We start from the raw sequence: 17,051 nt of genomic DNA, 5'->3' as shown, positions 1-17,051 counted from the left end.
GCACACATGCGCGTACGTGTACGAGAGAAGCGCGCATCGCTCGGCCCCCGACCTCCCACCGTAATCGGGAACTCCCCGAAATTTTCCTCCCCCTCGCTTCTACCATGGTTTTTTCCATCATGGATGGCCCAAAGAATGTCATGTAGCTGCGTCTCCGGCCCGCCCAGGACGAAAAGCCCATTTTCTATCATGTTTTTTTGTCATAGAAGTAGGAGCCCACCACATCTATGATGATACCGGGTTTTTTCACAATTATCGTCATAGAAGTGTCATATGTATGACAGAAAAAAATTCGTTCAGCCCAAAATGTCATGGATGTGTCTTTTTTTTGTAGTGAAAATAGGTATAGCGATCATTATCAGAGACCACCTGGGGATTCCCTTGTACGTCAAAGCTTCTTGCTTCCTTGGTGTTTCGTTCCCATGATGGGTCCGATAATCAGGGTATCGGAGAGGGCCTTCACAGAATAGGGTCCTGAAAGGAAGAAAATGGTAAAGATATACGGGTCCTAAGGCGGTTGAGCCGCATTGTGGGCCGTGCCATAGTCGTGCCTCCGCCTACGCCCATGGTATCTTGAGTGCGTAATTATGGACGCGCGGCGCGAATTTCGCCGCTTGACTGGGACTAGGCCGGAGGCCGGATTGCTAGGCAAGCTCAGAACGTGCCGGGCGATCCTGTTGCAGGGTACTCCGGACTCGCTTGAAGGTGTCCGGGGGCTTTATCGCCGAATTGGCGGTTTGCCTCAGAAGGCTGCTTTGTACTTCTGCTGCGAGGGCCGTAGTGTGCTCCTCCGTACGGAGCGAGCGTTCTGTGTTTCCCTTAACTGGTATAACCACGCGAGGTCCTGGCATTTTGAGCTTGAGGTATGCATAATGCGGTACCGCACTGAATCTGGCGAATGTGGTTCGGCCGACCAGTGTGTGATAGCCACTGCGGAAGGGACGATATCGAAGATCAACTCCTCGCTTCGGAAGTTGTCCGGGGATCCGAAGTCCACTTCCAGTGTGATTGAGCCCGTGCAACAGGCCTCTACACTTGGTATGACACCTTTAAAGGTGGTTTTTGTGGGTTTGATCCTTGAGGGGTCTATACCCATTTTGTGCACTGTATCCTGATAGAGCAGGTTCATGCTGCTGCCACCGTCCATAAGGACTCGAGTGAGGTGAAATCTGTCGATGATGGGGTCAAGGACCAATGCGGCAGAACTGCCATGATGGATACTTGTAGGGTGGTCCCTGCGATCGAAAGTGATCGGACAAGAAGACCATGGGTTGAACTTCGGGGCGACTGGCTCCATCGCATAGACGTCCCTTAGTGCACGCTTCCGTTCCTGCTTGGAAATATGGGTTGCGTATATCATGTTCACTGTTTTCACTTGGGGAGGAATTTTCTTCTGTCCTCCTGTGTTCGGCGGCCGGGGCTCCTCCTCGTTGTTGCTATGCAGCCCCTTTTTCCTTGTTTTCGGCATTCAACTTGCCAGCCTGTTTGAACACCCAGCATTCTCTGTTGGTGTGGTTGACTGGTTTATCGGGGGTGCCATGAATTTGGCACGAGCGATCCAGTATGCGGTCCAAACTGGACGGGCCCGGATTGCTTCTTTTGAACGGTTTTTTCCGCTGACCGGATTTAGAGCCACTGAATCCGGCATTGACTGCCGTGTCTTCGGCGTTGTCAGCGTTGTTGCGGCGCTTGTGTCTGCTGCGACGTGGCTTGCCGTTGCTATCTCTGGCATCTGAATTGCCAGGATTTCTTGATGTGTTGTTGTCCTCGCCCGCACAAGAGCGGGTCATGAGTGTCGTGAGGGCTGCCATGGACTTCGGCTTCTCTTGACCGAGGTGTCGGGCGAGCCACTCGTCATAGATGTTATGCTTAAATGCCGCTAAGGCCTCAGCATCTGGACAGTCGACAATTTGGTTCTTTTTAGTTAGGAACTGAGTCCAGAATTTCCTAGCTGACTCCCCGGGCTGTTGGGTTATGTGACTCAAGTCATCAGCATCCGGTGGTCGCACATAAGTGCCTTGGAAGTTGTCAAGGAATGCGTCTTCCAAGTTCTCCCAACTGCCAATGGAGTTTGCCGGCAGGCTATTCAGCCAATGACGAGCCGGTCCTTTGAGTTTTAGTGGGAGGTACTTGATGGCATGTAGATCATCACCACGGTCCATGTGGATGTGGAGGAGGAAGTCTTCAATCCATACCGCGGGGTCTGTTGTACCATCATATGATTCAATGTTTACGGGTTTAAACCCTTCTGGGAATTCGTGATCCATTACTTCGTCGGTGAAGCATAGGGGGTGTGTGGCACCTCTGTGCCGGGCTATATCACGACACAGTTCATATGAGTCTTGTCTGCTGTATTCGGCCTGGCCGGATTTTCTTTTAGTATATCCGGCGTGATGGTCGTCGTCACGCGTTGGGGCGCCCCCGTGATCCGTAGATCGATCTTGTATGTCCTGCTTTGTTTTCCAATACGTGTCATAGGTCCTGCGTGTAGCCTTGGGCCTTGGTGTTTTTGTTTGACTGCCGACGGGGTGCGGGCTAGACTTCACGCTGATATGCCGCTTTGTCTCGGCCATGAGGTGCCGGTCAGCTGCATCATACGCTGGTAGTGTAAGCTTTAATGCTTCCTCCTCGAGTTGGGGTAGAAACCTGCACTTTGGGTAACTTTTGGTTGGGCGCTCGGGTTCGTATTCCTCGGCTGCCAGGACCTCGGTCCATCTATCCGCTAGCAGATCTTGACCAGCTTGAAGCTGCTGCTGCTTTTTCTTCAGGCTTTTTGCCGTGGCTATAATCCAGCGCTTGAAGCGCTCCTGCTCGACAGGATCTTCAGGCACGATGAATTCTTCGTCGTCGAGGCTCACCTTGTCTTTGGAGAGGAGCATGTAATTGTCATCCCCTAATTCTCCGTCTGTCGCCTGTTCCTTAGGGCTCGCTTGCCCATCCTCCCGCTTGAAGCCTGGCTAGAGGGGATTGTCTTCGTCTTCGGCACTGTCTGCAACGTTATTGTCTCTTGTGGCGGTATCGCTGCTTTTGCTATGGCGGGGCTTAGAGCGGCGTCGATGACGCCGGTGCTTAGATTGCTTCTCGAGGGGATTATCCTCCGTTGCCTTATTGCCATTGCTTTCTTTGGGGGTGTCCACCATTTATATATCATATGATGAGGTGGCTATCCAGCCCTTGTGGGTGGTGGTTCCTGTTCTTCTCCTGCATCATCGCCCATACCGTCGATGTCTTCGGAGCCGAAAACAAGCTTGTCGATTAAGTCGTCGACAGTGGCTATTAAGTGGGTGGTGGGTGGGGAATGAATTTCGTCGTCCGCTTCCCACTCAAGCCGGACATAGTTTGGCCAAGGGTCTCCTGACAAGGAGAGAGACCTCAATGAATTTAGCACATCGCCCAAGGGCGAGTGCTGAAAGATATCTATGGAGGTAAACTCCATGATCGGTGCCCAGTCAGATTAGATAGGCACGGACGCAAGCGGTTCGGAGCTTGTGGCCAGGGATGAATCCAAGGGTCCAGTAACACAAGTCCCATAGGACGTGAAGTCAGTATTCGGCTCTATCGCCGCTGAGTGTGCGGCCTCCGTGGCGGGGTCCATCCACCCGTCCTCAGACGACACGATCTACTCCGGATTGGGGGCCGGAGTAGCCACATGTGTGATCTCCCGAACACCGTCCAACGACAGAGCTAAGCCATGCTCGTCATGACTGTGTGGCGCACCTGACATGGGCTCAAATCCGTCGAAGATCAAGTCTCCGCGGATGTCAGCAGTATAGTTCAAGCTTACAAACCTGACCCGATGGCCAGGGGCGTAGCTCTCGATCTGCTCCAGATGGCCAAGCGAGTTGGCCCGCAGTACGAAGCCGCCGAATACGAAGATCTGTCTGGGGAGAAAAACCTCACCCTGGATCGCATCGTTGCCGATGATCGAAGGAGCCATCAAGCCTTTATCGTGACGGCACAATGGAACTCTCAATGAAAGCACCAATGTCGGTGTCAAAACTGGCAGATCTCGGGTAGGGGGTCCCGAACTGTACGTTTAAGGCTGATGGTAATAGGAGGCGGGGGACACAATGTTTACCGAGGTTCGGGCCCTCTCGATGGAGGTAATACCCTATTTCCTGCTTGATTGATCTTGATGATATGAGTATTACAAGAGTTGATCTACCACGAGATCGTAGAGGCTAAACCCTAGAAGCTAGCCTATGATTATGATTGTTGTTGTTCTACGGACTAAACCCTCCGGTTTATATAGACACCGGAGGGGTCTAGGGTTACACAGAGTCGGTTACAAGGTTGGAGATCTACATGTCTGAATTGCCAAGCTTGCCTTCCACGCAAAGGAGAGTCCCACCCGGACATGGGACAAAGTCTTCAATCTTGTATCTTCATAGTGCAACAGTCCGGCCAAAGTATATAGTCCGGTTGTCCGAGGACGCCCTAATCCAGGACTCCCTTAGCGGCCCCCTCTCCCTTCTTTCCATCTTCTCCTTTAGGTGGAAACCTACTAGGACGTGGAGTCCTAGTAGGATTCCCCTTCTACCGGCGTGCCCTAGCCTGGCCGACCGTCCTCCCCCTCCCTCCTTTATATACGGGGGCAGGGGGCACCCTAGAACACACAAGTTGATATTTTAGCCGTGTGCGGTGCCCCCCTCCATAGTTACACGCCTCGGTCATATTGTTGTAGTGCTTAGGTGAAGCCCTGCGTCAGTAACTTCATCATCACCATCACCACGCCGTCGTGCTGACGGAACTCTCCCTCGGCCTCAACTGGATCAAGAGTTCGAGGGACGTCATTGAGCTGGACATGTGCTGATCGCGGAGGTGCCATGCATTTGGTACTTGATCGGTTGGATCGCGAAGATGTTCGACTACATCAATCGCGTTACTAAACGCTTCCGCTTTTGGTCTACCAGGTTACGTAGACACACTCTCCCCTCTCGTTGCTACGCATCTCCTTGATAGATGTTGCGTGATCGTAGGTAATTTTTTTGAAATACTGCGTTCCTCAACACTAATATTGTGAATTCTCTAGCATTCATCACAAGACAAGACAAACTTACGAGCATCCTTGAAGAGAGTAGGCCAATAAAAACCAGATTGCAATACCTTATGTGCAGTTCTATCTCCAGCGTGGTGTCCTCTGTAAGACTCGGAGTGGCACTTGCGTAGGATATATTCCTGTTCATGCTCAGGTAAACAACGTCTAATCACACCATCTACTCCTTCTTTATAAAGGTGTGGGTCATCCCAAAAGTAATGTCTTAAATCATAGAAAAACTTTTTCTTTTGCTGGTATTTGAAACTAGGTGGTATAAATTTAGCTACAATGTAATTAGCATACCATGGAGTATTACGAGAAGCATTTATGATAGCTAATTGCTCATCAAGAAAACTATCATCAATAGGTAGTGGGTCATCAAGAACAGTTTCTAACCGAGAAAAGTTGTCTGCAATGGGGTTCTCATCTCCCTTTCTATCAATAATATGCAAATCAAATTCTTGTAGCAAGAGAACCCATTTAATAAGTCTAGGTTTAGCATCTTTCATTTCCATGAGATATTTAATAGCAACATGATCAGTGTGAACAGTTACTTTGGAATCAACAATACAAGATCTGAACTTATCACAAGCAAAAACAACTGCTAAAAATTCTTTTTCAGTAGTAGCATAATTTCTCTGGGCACTATCTAGAGTTTTACTAGAATAATGAATAACATTCAATTTCTTATCAACTCTTTTCCCTAGAACAACCCCAACAACATAATCACTAGCATCGCACATAATTTCAAAGGGTAAATTCCAATCAGGTGGCTGAACAATAGGCGCAGAAATCAAGGCTGTCTTAAGTATTTCAAATGCTTCTACACAATCATCATAAAAACAAAAGGAACATCTTTTTGCAAGAGAATAGTGAGAGGCCTAGAAATTTTAGAGAAGTCTTTAATAAACATCCTATAGAAACCAGCGTGACCAAGGAAACTTCTTATACCTTTGATATATTTAGGACACGACATCTTTTCAACAGCATCTACTTTAGCTTTATCAACCTCAATACCTCTTTCAGAAATTTTATGCCCCAAGACAATACCTTCATTAACCATAAAGTGGCACTTCTCCCAATTCAAGACAAGATTAGTTTCTTCACATGCTTGCAAAACTCGATCAAGGTTGCTTAAGCAATCATCAAAAGAAATTCCATAAACGGAGAAATCATCCATGAAAACCTCAACAATCTTTTCACATAAGTCAGAGAATATAGCAGTCATACATCTTTTAAAGGTAGCAGGTGCATTGCATAAACGAAAAGGCATACATCTATTAGAAAAGGTACCGAAAGGGCAAGTAAAAGTGGTCTTTTCTTGGTCCTCTTTTGACACAGGTATTTGAGAGAAACCAGAATAACCATCTAGAAAGCAAAAATGTGTATGTTTGGATAGTCTTTCTAGCATTTGATAAATAAAAGGTAGAGGGCAATGATCTTTTCTAGTAGCTTTGTTTAATTTGCGAAAATCAATTAACATTCTATAACCTGTAACAATTCTTTGTGGAATCAATTCATTCTTATCATTAGGAACAACAGTAATACCTCCCTTCTTAGGGACACAATGAACGAGACTTACCCACCTACTGTCAGCAATAGGATAAATTATACCCGCCTCCAGAAGTTTTAGTATTTCATTTCTTACCACTTCGTTCATCTTAGGATTTAACCTTCGTTGGTGATCAACAACTAGTTTAGCATCAGGCTCCAATTTAATTTTGTGCTGACATAGAGTGGGACTAATGCCCTTAAGATCATCAAAAGTATATCCAATAGCGGCAGAGTGCTTCTTTAGAGTTTTCAATAATTTCTTTTCTTCATGCTCTGAAAGGTTAGCTCTAATAATAACAAGATATATCTTCTTTTCATCAAGATAAGCGTATTTCCGAGTATCAGGTAATTGTTTAAGCTCAAACACGGGGTCACCCTTGGGTGGAGGAGGGCCCCCAAGGATTTCAACAGGCAAGTTGTGTTTCAAAACATGCCCTTGATTAAAGAATATTTCATCTAATTCCTTTCTTTCATTCATAAACATATCATTTTCATGGTCTAGCAAATATTGTTCTAAAGGATCAGTAGGAGGCACGACAATAGAAGCAAGACCAATAATTTCATCTTCACTAGGCAATTCTTTATCATGGGGTTGTCTACGAAATTTAGAGAAATTAAAATCATGAGACATATCCCATAAACCGACAGTAACAATATCTTTCTCGCAGTCTGATACGTCTCCAATGTATCTATAATTTTTGATTGTTCAATGTTGTTATATTACCATTCTTGGATGTTTTATAATCATTTTATATCATTTTTTGGTACTAACCTATTGACATAGTGCCAAGTGCCGGCTGTTGTTTTTTTGCTTGTTTTTTACATCGCAGAAAATCAATACCAAACGGAGTCCAAAAGCAGCGAACTTTTTGTGGATTTTTTATGGACCAGAAGACACCCAATGGGCTGGAGAAGCACTTGGGGGGGGGTGCCCCGAGGGGGCACAACCCACCAGGGCGCGTCTGGGCCCCCTGGTGCGGCCAGGTGGGTTGTGCCTACCTCGGTGGCCTCCCGCACTGCCTCTTTGCTCTATAAATACCCCAATATTCCAGAAACCCTAGGGGAATCGACAAAAATCAATTCTAGCCACCGCAAGTTTTGAAACACCAGATACAATCTAGACACCATCATGGAGGGGTTCATCATCCTCATTGGTGCCTCTTCGATGATGCGTGAGTAGTATTTTGTAGACCTTCAGGTCCATAGTTCGTAGCTAGATGGCTTCCTCCCTCTCTTTTGATTTTCAATACAATGGTCTCTGGGAGATCCATATGATGTAACTCTTTTTGCGGTGTGTTTTTTGGGATCCAATGAACTTTGATTTTATGATCAGATCTATGTTTTTATCCATGAAAGTTATTTGAGTCTTTTGATCTATTTTATGCATGATTACTTATAGCCTCATATTTATTCTTTGATATTTCGGTTTTTTGGCCAACTTGATCTATTTATCTTGCAATGGGAAGAGGTGCCTTATGATGGGTTCGACCTTACGGTGCTTGATCCCAATGACAGAAGGGAAACCGACATGTATGTATCATTGCTATTAATGATAACAAGATGGGGTCTATTTCTTCATAAATAGACCTTGTATACATCAAGTCATTGTTCTTATTGCATTAATCCATTTCTCCGTGAACTTAATACACTAGATGCATGTTGGATAGAGGTCGATGTGTGGAGTAATAGTAGTAGATGTAGGCAGGAGTCGGTCTACTAATCTTGGACGTGATGCCTATAGAATGATCATTGCCTGGATATCGTCATGATTATTTGAAGTTCTATCAATTTCCCAACAGTAATTTGTTTACCCACTGTTTGCTATTTTTCTCGAGAGAAGCCACTAGTGAAACCTACGGCCCCCGGGTCTCTTCTTTATTATATTTGCCCTCGCGATCTATTTTTATTTGCTTTTATTTTTAGATCTATTAATCCAAAACCCCCAAAATACCTTGCTGCAATTTTTATTTATTTATTTTATCTCGCGTTCCCGCGAGATCCATTTGTCTAATCTATTACAATTTTACCTATCTTTTTACCCGTGAGGGATTGACAGCCCCTCTCTTACGTCGGGTTGCAAGTACTTGTTCTTCATGTGCAGGAGCTGTTTACGTGGTGTTGCATGGTTCTCCTACTGGTTCGATAACCTTGGTCTCATCACTGAGGGAAATACCTACCGTTGTTGTGCTGCATCATCCCTTCCTCTTTGGGGAAATATCGACGTACTTCAAGCAAACATCAAAAGGAATTTCTGGCGCCGTTACCGGGGAGACATCATCAACATCTACCGGGTTCCTAATCACAAATCTCATCTCCTTTCAATTTACATTATTTTCCATTTGCCTCTTGTTTTCCTCTCCCCCACTTCACAAAAAATTGTCGTTTTATTCGCCCTCTTTTTCATTCACCGTTGTTCTCGTTAGATCTATTTTTGAGTGCAATCTTGTTGCGTAGTCATGACTCAAGAGAACACCAAGTTGTGTGATTTCTCCAATACCAACAATAATGATTTTATTAGCACTCTGATTGCTCCTCCCGCCACTAGTGCGGAGTCTTGTGATATTAATACCGCTTTGTTGAATCTTGTTATGTAAGATCAATTTTCCGGTACTCCTAATGAGGATGTTGTGTCCCATCTTAACACATTCGTGGAATTATGCGATATGCAACAGAAAAAAGATGTGGACAATGATGTTGTGAAGTTGAAATTATTCCCGTTTTCTTTGCGAGATCGTGCAAAAATTTGGGTTTCTTCGTTGCCTCGCAATAGTATCAATTCTTGGGATAAGTGCAAAGATGCTTTTATTACTAAATAGTTTCAGCCTACAAAAATTATTTCCCTTATAACCCAGATCATGAATTTCAAGCAACTTGAAAATGAGCATGTTGCACAATTTTGGGAAAGGATGAAACTGATGCTAAGGAATTGCCCAACTCATGGGTTAAATCTTTGGATGATCATACAAAAAATTTATGCAGGGTTGAAATTTGTTTCTCGTAATCTTTTGGATTCCATTGTGGGTGGTACTTTTATGGAAATTACTTTGGGTGAAGCCACCAAATTTCTTGATATTATTATGGCAAATTATTCACAATGGCATACCGAAAGAGCTCCTACTAGTAAAAAAGTTAATTCGGTTGAAGAAATTTCTTCTTTGAGTGAAAAAGTAGATGCTCTTATGAAATTGGTTGCTAATAAAAGTGCTCCTATTGATTTTTAACAATGTGCCTTTGTCTACTTTGATTGAGCAAAATAGTGATGCCATAGATGTGAATTTTATCTCTCGAAACAATTTCAATAACAATGCTTATATAGGTAATTTTAATCCTAGGCCTTTTCCTAGTAATTCCTCTAATAATTATGGTAATTCTTATGGTAATCCTTCTTATTATAATAATAATAATAATAATAGGAACACCTTTGATCTTGAGCATATTAAAGAATTTATCAATACTTGTGGCACCCCGGCTCAGAGCAACCGGTTTACCTTGCATTGCCAGCCCAGAGATCGAGTCTTCTGGCAACACACAACAACATGGTACAGAAACAACCGCTTTATTGATGCTAGCGGATTACACAGGTATGATATTACATCGAGATAAGAGGCCAAGCGGCACACACGGTGCAGTTGAATAGTATGTACATTATTTAATGAACATAAAGGGGCCTCAATTAGAAGAACTACGTGTCAGCGGAAGAAAGACAAAGTGGAACTCCATAGCACAGGGACACCAACGTGGACACGTCCTAGACGTGGGAAGCTCTCCGATGTGAAATGACTTGCCTGAAAACTGGCATGACACGCTAGGTCAGTACATTGAATGTACTTACAAGCTCACAACAAACATAAGCATAATGACAAACAATATCATGATAATTAATGAGGTTAATGCAATGCAAGTAATGTTACTAATGCGGTGAACCAACATGTGCACCTAGTCCCACGGATTCGCTTACCAGCCTGGTTACCTCGTAACCAAACTGTGATCATACCCGGATCACGAGTGAAACCAATCACTTATGATCGTCTCATGATCTCTAGATCCATCAGTGCCATCAACAGTTATTTAGTGTGCAAGATTAATTATAAAAGAGTTGATCCATGGTGTGACTTACTTCCGAGTTGTGCCCATAACCGAGGACCCAGCTATCAATAGATTTAATACACTCTGCAGAGGTAGCGCACTTTACCCACACCACGGAATCCATGGCCTCGCCCTCCCATTCGGGTGGACCACGGCATTCCAACGAAACCCTCCCCTTGTCATGACACTCTCCCGGCCACTCCGACAAACTCCCTCTTAGGGCTATGTCCTGGGTGGCCCCGTGTATACCAAAGACACCAACGGCTACCGTCGTGGCAAAAATGGTCCCAAATGGGGACAAGGTACCATAAAAACAAATGGGCACACAAGGTTATGTCTGCTTACTGGGCCAGGGTATGCACGCCCATAACCTTCCCTCGTTGGAGGCATCGGCGAGAGGCACAACAAAGGGCCGAATCAAGACCTCCCACAAGGTAAATGTGGTCACACTAAGAAAACCCAATCCAGTGGCACCACGACTGGATCAACATCATATTCAAGTGGACTTATTAACAGGTTTAACTTGAATAAAAATTTAAACTACCAAGTCATACGATGCCATGATCATGCAACTAATCAACATGCAAAGTATACAACTCCCATGTACGGATCAAACTTATCAACATAACTTGCTTGCACTAATCATGATTAAACTTTACTGGTTCTTTTTCAAATTTTATTATCATGCAATATTTTTACTAACTCATAATGAAGATATCACCTCACAAAAGAACTATCATTAATTATCATAGCAATACAACTAAGGCAAAATTTTATTCTACTAGACCAAACTAGTCCATGCATTCAACCAGTAACTTAAACAAGCATTTCACGCATGAAAAAGTAACTAGCATGCAACCATAATTATTTAACAAATTTTTAAATGCATGTAAGAACTCATATTTAAGTAGAAACAACCATAGATATTGAAATGACAACATCCAAATGCTGGTGTGGCTTGCCGTAGTGCAGAGGAGGGTCACACTCCTCCTGGTTGTCTTCAAGGCAAGCTCCTCCTTCTGAAAATAATTAAAAACTACAAAACAAAATATCAAAAACCATTTTGAAAATCACCAGAAATTCTAGGTAGCAAGTAAAATTCCACATTTTAGTGTGCTGCTAGAGCTTTCTAAAACAACCACAACACAAAAAGAATCAACTCATTTGGACTTAGGAGGTAGGAGTTATCACTGGTCAAAGTTGTGGTCAAAGATTTGAATTATTTTGAATAAATCAGAAAACCCCGGGGGGGTGACGTGGATGGCCTAAAGCCAGGATACGCCTCCACTCGTACCGCTTCGGGTGCGAGTGGTGAGGCTGACACTGGGCCCCACCGGTCAGGAGAGAGAGGGGACGAGAGGAAATAGAGCACGGCGGCGCTCCACTGGAGCTTAAGCCGGCGACGAGTGGGTTTTGATAAAACCCAGAGGGATAGAAGTGGAGAGGGGGTCGTGGTGCACCTGCCCATACCCGTGGCTTGTCTGGGGATGGCCGGAGTTGCTCGCAATCAAGATCGCAAGCGGCGGTGGCGGACGGGTCTTGCCGGAGATGAAGAAGGCGACGGCGAGGGGCGAATCTAGCGGCTCAGCTGCGTCCAGGCGACACCAGAGGATCCCCAACGACGCGCCTGAGAATTTGGTAGGGCTAGAGGGGCTCTGGAGTGGGGTGGTTGGGCTGCGGGGATCGCCGGCGATCTCTGGTCGAGGTCGACGGCCAGAGGCCTGCCCGACCGGGCTACGGCTCCTCTACGCGGTCGTGGTGGTTGTGTGGTGTGGTGTGAGGCTTCGAAGCGGAGGGAACGACTCTATATATAGCCGGAGCAAGGGGGGTACGTGGCGCCGTCGGAGTACTCTGGAGACCGGCAAACGGCGACGAAAGGCACCAGAGGGAGGGGGCAATGGCTCAGTGAGTAGGCGGGAGTGATGACCGACAAGTATAGGGGATCTATCATAGTCCTTTCGATAAGTAAGAGTTTCGAGCCCAACGAGGAGCAGAAGGAAATGATAAATGGTTTTCAGCAAGGTATTCTCTGCAAATACTGAAATAAGTGGTAACAGATAGTTTTGTGATGAGATAATTTGTAACGAGCAACAAGTAACAAAAGTAAATAAAGTGCAGCAAGGTGGCCCAATCCTTTTTGTAGCAAAGGACAAGCTTGGACAAACTCTTATATAAGGAAAAGCGCTCCCGAGGACACATGGGAATATCGTCAAGCTGGTTTTCATCACGCTCATATGATTCGCGTTCGGTACTTTGATAATTTGACATGTGGGTGGACCGGTGCTTGGGTGCTGTTCTTACTTGAACAAGCATCCCACTTATGATTAACCTCTATTGCAAGCATCTGCAACTACAACAAAAGTATTAAGGTAAACCTAACCATAGCATGAAACATATGGATCCAAATCAGCCCCTTACGAAGCAACGCATAAACTAGGGTTTAAGCTTCTGTCACTCTAGCAACCCATCATCTACTTATTACTTCCCAATGCTTTCCTCTAGGCCCAAATAATGGTGAAGTGTTATGTAGTCTATGTTCACATAACACCACCAGAGGCTAGACAACATACATATCATCAAACTATCGAACGAATACCAAATTCACATGACTACTAATAGCAAGACTTCTCCCTTGTCCTCAGGAACAAAAGTAACTACTCATAAAGCATAAACATGTTCATAATTAGAGGGGTATTAATATGCATATAGGATCTGAACATATGATCTTCCACCAATTAAACCAACTAGCATCAACTACAAGGAGTAATTAACACTACTAGCAACCTACTAGCACCAATCCCCGACTTGTAGACAAGAATTGGATACAAGAGATGAACTAGGGTTTTGAGATGAGATGGTGCTGATGAAGATGTTGATGGATATTTCCCTCTCCCGATGAGAGGAGCGTTGGTGATGACGATGGCGATGATTTCCCCCTCCGGGAGGGAAGTTTCCCCGGTAGAACAGCTCTGCCGGAGCTCTAGATTGGATCCGCCAAGGTTCCGCCTCGTGGCGGCGGAGTTTCGTCCCAAAAGGTTGCTTCTTATTTTTTTCTCGACAAAAGACTTCATATAGGAGAAGATGGTCATCAAAGAGTCACCAGGGGGCTCACGAGGTAGGGGGCGCGCCCCCCACCCTCGTGAGAAGGGTGTGGCCCCCTGGTCTTCATCTTTGGCGAGGATTTTTCATTATTTATTATAAGGTATTCCGTGGAGTTTCAAGACTTTTGGAGTTGTGCAGAATAGGTCTCTAATATTTGCTCCTTTTCCAGCCCAGAATTCCAGCTGCCGGCATTCTCCCTCCTTATGTAAACCTTGTAAAATAAGAGAGAATAGCCATAAGTATTGTGACATAATGTGAAATAACAGCCCATAATGCAATAAATATCGATATAAAAGCATGATGCAAAATGGATGTATCAACTCCCCCAAGCTTAGACCTCGCTTGTCCTCAAGCGAAAGCCGATAACAATAAACATGTCCCCATGTTTAGAGGTAGAGGTGTTGATAAAAATAAAATACGGACATGAGGGCATCATGATTATTCTCATAACAGCAACATATATAGATATTGTCTTATGATTACTTATGTTCAAGTGATGATCTATTCACAATGCAAAAGTATGAATCAGAAACCTTATTGAGAACCAACAAACTTTAACCTCAGTCATTGAAGCAATTGCAATTTATCATAACATCAGAAAGAGTCTATGTCAGAGCTGAAAATCAAGTCCACATACTCAACTATCATCTAGTCCTTCATAACTACTAAAGTCGCGCAATACTTGTGGTTACGGAGTTTTAATCGGTCACAGAGAAAGATAGGGGCTTATAGTTTCGCCCCACAACCTTTTACCTCAAGGGTAATGTCAACAATAATAACTCATGCCTCCCTACATCTAATTAGATATATCTATCAGGATCTTTCCAACACACTGTGCTTGCCAAAGAATAAAATGTAAAAAGGAAAGGTGAAGATCACCATGACTCTTGCATAAGGTAGAAGATAATAATAAAAGATAGGCCCTTCGCAGAGGGAAGCAGAGGTTGCCATGCGCTTTTATGGTTGGATGTACAAAATCTTAATGCGAAAGAACGTCACTTTATATTGCCCCTTGTGATATGAAACTTTATTATGCAGTCCGTCGCTTTTATTAATTCCACATCACAAGATCGTATAAAGCTTATTTCTCCCACACCAATCAATCATACATCTTTAGAGAGCAATTTTTATTGCTTTGCACCGATGACAACTTACTTGAAGGATCTTAGTCAATCCATAGGTAGATATGGTGGACTCTTATGGCAAGACTGATTTAAGGGTACTTGGAAGAACAAGTAGTATCTCTACTTGGTGCTGAGAATTTGGCTAGCATGAGGGGAAAGACAAGATCAACATGTTGGATGATCCATGACAACATACTTTATCTCAGATATAAGAAAACATAACCCATTATGTTGTCTTCCTTGTCCAACATCAACTCTTTAGCATGTCATATTTTGATGAGTGCTCCCAATCATAAAAGATGTCAATAATAGTATATTTATATGTGAAACCTCTCTTTCCTTATTACTTCCTATTAATTGCAACAATGACCAAAGCTATGTCTGCCAACTCCCAACAACTTTTAATCATCACACTCTTTCTATGTGAAGTCACTACTATCAATAAGATCAATATGAACTTTTGTTTCTTCTTATTCATTTTCTCTTTTCTTTTCTTTTATTTGGGATCATGGCAAAAATAAGCAAGCCCTTGACTCAATCACTAATCTTTATTATATAGCTCACGGACTCGATTACATAGAGAGATCATAAAGCAAAACTCAAAACTAGATCATTCCATAAACTTTATTCTACTAGATCAAAATACTACTAATAGGATCGAACTAAGAAAAACGGTAAGATAGGAGTTGTGATTGTGATACGATACTGGGACACCTCCCCCTATCTTAGAGGTTGCCAAGGGGAGTGCCCATACCCATGTTGTTATATCTCCTTGGTTGGTGAAGAAGGTGGGGTTGTTGATGACGGATAGTCGCACATCGAGCGTAGGAGGTCTTCTAACTTGCGGATAATGCCCTTGAGTGCGATGATATGCTCCTTCAACAAAATATTTTCACGTGTGAGATACTTATTTTGTATACGAGCCAACTCAATCATCTTGAAAGCTTCGATTTCTGTAGGGGTAAGAAGATTATGATCAAGTTGAAGGGTCTCTTCTGTTGCTGGAACTTGGTCCTCCATGGCCTTCTTGATCCCTTCATCCTTGTTGATCTCCATAGGTTCTTCTCTCTTCAGCTCTATCTTCATTAGCCAAGCATCGTTGCCCTCATGGTTGGAGGAGGAGGGATATGACATAGTGCCTGGCCCTGACAACCCTGACAGAAAACAGCTCGAAACAAAGAGAGGAGATTTTTGCGTGATACGGGAGTCAAAACCTTCGGGAGAATATATAGTGAATTTTTACCGACCAAAATACGTATTCTGTAAGAAAACGGAGTCCGGAAGGCACACAAGGTGCTCACGAGGTAGGGGGGCGCGCCCTCCACCCTCATGGGGCCCTCGTGTCCTTCCCGGACTGCTACTTAATTTTTTATTTTTCTAAATATTCCAAAACAGAGAAATATTGCCTTAAAAACTGTTTTGGAGTCGGTTTACTTACCGTACCACATACCTATTCCTTTTCGGAGTCTGAAACATTCTGGAAAGTGTCCCTTATGTATTCCTCCGGGGTTACGGTTTCAATAATATTAGTTTCAATATTTATGGGATTACCTGAGATATAATGTTTAATTCTTTGACCGTTTACCACCTTCGGATTTGTGCCTTCGAAGTTGTTGATTTTTATGGCACCGGAACGATAGACCTCCTCGATAACATAGGGGCCTTCCCATTTAGAGAGAAGTTTACCTGCAAAAAATCTTAAACGAGAGTTGTATAGCGATACATAATCACCTACATTAAACTCACGCTTTTGTATCCTTTTGTCATGCCATCTTTTAACCTTTTCTTTAAACAACTTGGCATTTTCATAAGCTTGGGTTCTCCATTCATCAAGTGAGCTAATATCAAATAACCTCTTTTCACCGGCAAGTTTGAAATCATAATTGAGCTCTTTAATATCCCAATAAGCCTTATGTTCTAGTTCGAGAGGTAAGTGACATGCTTTTCCGTATACCATTTTATACGGACATACCCATAGGATTTTTATATGCAGTTCTATAGGCCCATAATGCATCATCAAGTTTCTTGGACCAATTCTTTCTAGACCTATTGACAGTCTTTTGCAAAATTAATTTGAGTTCTCTATTACTCAATTCTACTTGACCACTAGACTGTGGGTGATATGGAGATGCAATTCTATGATTGAC

Source organism: Triticum urartu, chromosome 2 (genome assembly GCF_003073215.2).
Source record: "Triticum urartu cultivar G1812 chromosome 2, Tu2.1, whole genome shotgun sequence".
NCBI classification, from domain to species: Eukaryota; Viridiplantae; Streptophyta; class Magnoliopsida; order Poales; family Poaceae; genus Triticum; species Triticum urartu.
Note: the sequence above shows the minus strand (reverse complement) of the source record.